We start from the raw sequence: 5,000 nt of genomic DNA, 5'->3' as shown, positions 1-5,000 counted from the left end.
GCGCGGGCCAAATGCGCAGAACCGAGCGACCACGCCGCGGCCGCGCGCGCGCCAAGGCGCGGGAGCACGACGAAGCGCGCGCCCGAGCGGCCGATCGGCCCAGCGCGCCCGTCCTTGCGCGTCACCGGCCAACGGCCCCGCGCACGCGCGGCGCGCCCGCCCGCGCGGCGCGACCATCCGCGCTGGGCGACGGGCTCGGGCGGAAGGCCCGCCCAGGCAGGACACACCCCCTTACCTCCCCAGCGGGGCATCCTCCGAAGGCCCACCCCAAGGGCTCCAGCGAATCGAGGAGCATTGCACACGGAAACGGCCCGGACGCGAGTCCCGGTCGCACGGGGTGCGCATCCGGAACGTCCGGGACGCGCTTCCCGGGAGGGCCGATGGAGGGAGCCGAAGTGGCGCACGGCCGCCGGGCACGGACGGCCGAAGGCAGCGCCCGTGCGCCGGGAAGTCGGCAGGCGCGTGCCGGCTCCGTCGGGGACGAAATGTGCCGGGCAAGTCCGCCGCGAGGCAACGGTCCTGTGCGGAGTGGAGCGGAAGGCCCGCCGCGGCGGCAGCAGACCCCCCCTCCCTACCACCCCGGCGGGGCATCCGCCCAAAGCCCACCCCAAGCGTTCCAAAGTACCGAGGAGCGTTGCAAACGGGAACGGCCCGGACACGCGACCCGGTCGCACGGGATGCGCGTCCCGGTCGCACGGGTCGCGCGTCCCGGGAGGGCCGACGGACGAAGCCGAAGTGGCGCACGGCCGCCGCGCACGGACGGCCGGCGGCGGCGCCCGTGCGCCGGAAAGTCGTCGGGCGCGCGACGGCTCCGTCGGGGACGAACGGTGCCGGGCACGACCGCCGCGAGGCAACGGACTTGTGCGGAGGGGGGCGGAAGGCCCGCCGCGGCGGCGCCAGCCCCCCCTCCCTACCACCCCGACGGGGCATCCGCCCAAAGCCCACCCCAAGCGTTCCAAAGTACCGAGGAGCGTTGCAAACGGGAACCGCCCGGACACGCGTCCCGGTCGCACGGGATGCGCGTCCCGGTCGCACGGGTCGCGCGTCCCGGGAGGGCCGACGGAGGAAGCCGGCGCACGGCCGCCGCGCGGACGGCCGGCGGGGGCGCCCATGCGCCGGGGCCTCGGCGGGCGCGGGCCGGCTCCCTCGGGGACGAACGGTGCCGGGCCCGCCCGCCGCGAGGCGACGGACTTGTGCGGAGTGGAGCGGAAGTCCCGCCGCGGCAGCAGCAGCCCCCCCTCCCTACCACCCCGGCGGGGCATCCGCCCAAGGCCCACCCCAAGCGTTCCAAAGTACCGAGGAGCGTTGCAAACGGGAACGGCCCGGACACGCGTCCCGGTCTCACGGGATGCGCGTCCCGGTCGCACGGGTCGCGCATCCCGGGAGGGCCGACGGAGGAAGCCGGCGCACGGCCGGCGGCGGCGCCCATGCGCCGGGGCCTCGGCGGGCGCGTGCCGGCTCCCTCGGGGACGAACGGTGCCGGGCGCGCCCGCCGCGAGGCGACGGACTTGTGCGGAGTGGAGCGGAAGTCCCGCCGCGGCAGCAGCAGCCCCCCCTCCCTACCACCCCGGCGGGGCATCCGCCCAAGGCCCACCCCAAGCGTTCCAAAGTACCGAGGAGCGTTGCAAACGGGAACGGCCCGGACACGCGTCCCGGTCTCACGGGATGCGCGTCCCGGTCGCACGGGTCGCGCATCCCGGGAGGGCCGACGGAGGAAGCCGGCGCACGGCCGCCGCGCGGACGGCCGGCGGCGGCGCCCATGCGCCGGGGCCTCGGCGGGCGCGTGCCGGCTCCCTCGGGGACGAACGGTGCCGGGCGCGCCCGCCGCGAGGCGACGGACTTGTGCGGAGTGGAGCGGAAGTCCCGCCGCGGCAGCAGCCGCCCCCCCTCCCTACCACCCCGGCGGGGCATCCGCCCAAAGCCCACCCCAAGCGTTCCAAAGTACCGAGGAGCGTTGCAAACGGGAACGGCCCGGACACGCGTCCCGGTCGCACGGGATGCGCGTCCCGGTCGCACGGGTCGCGCGTCCCGGGAGGACAGACCGAGCAAGCCGAGGTGCCGCTCACGGCCGCCGCGAGGGACGTACGGCGCCGGCGCCCGCGCCCCGTGGCACGGCCTAGAGCGTGCCCCCCTGCCACCCCATCGGGGCATCGGCGCAAAGCCCACCGCGGGGTAGATAACCGAAGGCAACGAGGGACGGTGGATGCACATATCCGAGCAGTGGCGATAGGGCCGGAGGGAGCACCGACAGGGCCGTGAGATTTTAAAGTACCGAGGGAATTTGCAAACCGGGCCCGCCCCTCCCCCCGTCCATCGCACGCCGATCGGGGGTCCGGCGCCCCGCGGGGGGCTGCCGGCATGCGCTCCCGGTGCAGGCATCGACGAGCCGCCCGCGACCTCCACTCGGGTCCGAGCCCCCAAGCGCGGATGCCGAAACGCGCCGGCCGCGGCAGCCCCACCCCTGCCACCCCATCGGGGCATCGGCGCAAGGCCCACCCTGGGGTAGATAACCGAAGGCAACGAGGGACGGTGGATGCACATATCCGAGCAATAGCGATAGGGCCGGAGCGAAGACCGAGGGGGTCGGGGGGTTTTAATGTTCCGAGGGAAGTTGGAAACGGGGCCCGCCCGGACGCCCGTCCCTCGCACGCCGATCGGGGGTCCCGCACCCCGCGGGGGGCTGCCGGCATGCGCCCCTAGTACAAGCATCGACGAGTCGCCCGCGACCTCCACTCGGATCCGGCGGCGCACGCGCGGATGGCGAAACGCGGCGGCCGCGGCTGCAGCCCCCCTACCACCCCGTTGGCGCGTCGGCGCAAAGCCCACCCCGGGGAGGATAACCGAAGGCGACGAGGGACGATGCATGCACATATCCGAGCAAATACCGAGAGGGTCGGGGGGAAGACCGAGAGGCAAGGGGTGTTTAGAGTACCGAGGGAAGTTGCGAAAGGGGCCCGCCCGGACGCTCGCCGCTCGCAGGCGATCCGGCGGGGCGCACGGAGGGCGCCGCCCATCGCCGGAGCTTGCTCGGTCATCTCTGCCGCACGGACACGTAAGCGCCGCCGCGCAAGGTTCGGCCGGCGGGGCGGACGGTTCGCCGCCGCAGGCCTTTCCCGCAGCCGGAACGTGGGCCCGGCGTTGCGCGCCGGCGGGCCGCGCAATCCGCCGGGGCGCACGGCGGGCGCCGCCCGTCGCCGGGGCTTCGCTCGGTCATCTCGGCCGCACGGACACGTGCGCGCAGCCGCGGAAGGTTCGGCCGGCGGGGCGGACGGTTCGCCGACGCAGGCCTCTCCCGCGGCCGGAACGCGGGACCGGCGTTGCGCGCCGGCGGAAGGCGCGATCCGGCAGGGCGCACGGCGGGCGCCGCCCGGGCTTCGCTCGGTCATCTCGGCCGCACGGACACGTGCGCGCCGCCCATCGCCGGGGCTTCGCTCGGTCATCTCGGCCGCGCCGCCACGTGCGCGCCGCCGCGGAAGGCTTGGCCGGCCGGGCGGACGGTTCGCCGCCGCAGGCCTTTCCCGCAGCATGCGCCCCTTCGCCCGAACGACCGCGGGACTCCGGTACGGCCTAGCCGTCGGGGCCGCTCGATCCCCGTCGCGTGCCGGCCGCCGCTCGGGCCAGCCGGCCGGCTGCCGCACGTAACCTCTGACCTCATCAGCGGTCGATCCGCACCGCGCTGGTCTTCGGTGCGGACCCGTCGGGGCCGTGCCGCGCCGGCCGTCGCATCCGGTTCCGCAGGCGCCGCCCGGTTGCCTCCCGCCCTCGTGCGCTCGCGCCGGCCGGGCGACGCGGTGCCCGCGGGACTCGGGCATGGTTGAGCCGTCGGCCGCCCGGCGGCATGCCGCCGCCGCTCCGCGCCGCGTGCCGGCTGCGCTCCTCCCCGCGCCCGTCCGCGGGCGGGCCCGCCGCCGCTCGCGCCGGCCGGGCGACGCGGTGCCCGCGGGACTCGGGCATGGTTGAGCCGTCGGCCGCCCGGCGGCATGCCGCCGCCGCTCCGCGCCGCGTGCCGGCTGCGCTCCTCCCCGCGCCCGTCCGCGGGCGGGCCCGCCGCCGCTCGCGCCGGCCGGGCGACGCGGTGCCCGCGGGACTCGGGCACGGTTGAGCCGACGGCCGCCCGGCGGCATGCCGCCGCCGCTCCGCGCCGCGTGCCGGCTGCGCTCCTCCCCGCGCCCGTCCGTGGGCGGGCCCGCCGCCGCTCGGCCTAGCCCCCCGGCTGCCGCACGTAACCTGCGACCTCGTCGGCGCTGGATGCGCGTCGTGACAGTTTTCGGTGGGGCGCCGCGGAGGCGCCGGGGGCCCATGCGACGGGCCAGGGGGCGAACGGAGGGCTCGGTCAGCCCTAACAGGGGACCGGCGACAAAGGAGCGGTCGCGCAAAGCTTCGTAAGGGACCCAGACGACGGGCCTACCGATCCGAAGCACCGCGCACGGACGCGCAGCGGGCCCACGACGGGCCGACACGGAAGGCCCGCCGCCAAGGCCGCAAAACCGACAAAGGAACCCACGGGGACGCACCAGAGCGGGCAAAGCTTTCACCGAACGGGACGGGACCGAGCCCCCGCAACAGGCGAGGGCGACGGATCCGACCAAGTAAGGCCGATCCCGCTCCACGCACGCGCGGCCGCAGGAACTTCGTGAGGGACGGGACGACCGGCCGACCGAACCGAAGCGCCGCGCACGGCCGCCGCGAGGGCCGGCCGGAGGCATAGACCGAGCGCCGCGCCAGCGGAAGGAGCGTGCCGGCTCCGTCGGGGACCACCTGCGCACGGTCCGTCCGAGCGAGCCGACGGACCGGCGCGGAAGGCCCGGCGCCGAGCCCGCAAAACCGACAAAGGAACCCACAGGGACGCACCAAAGCGGCCCAAGATTTCACCGAGACGGGACCGAGCCCACGCAACATGCGATGGCGACGGATCGGACCAAGTAAGGCCGATCCAACTCCGCGCGCGCGCGGCCGCGAGCACTTCGTGAGGGACAGGAAGACCGGCCGACCGAACCGAA

Source organism: Phoenix dactylifera, chromosome 10, assembly GCF_051530095.1.
Source record: "Phoenix dactylifera cultivar Ajwa chromosome 10, Ajwa_hap1_PhDact_Kaust_v1.1, whole genome shotgun sequence".
NCBI lineage: Eukaryota > Viridiplantae > Streptophyta > Magnoliopsida > Arecales > Arecaceae > Phoenix > Phoenix dactylifera.
The sequence above is the reverse complement of the archived record's forward strand: the minus strand, read 5'-3'. Positions refer to the sequence as shown.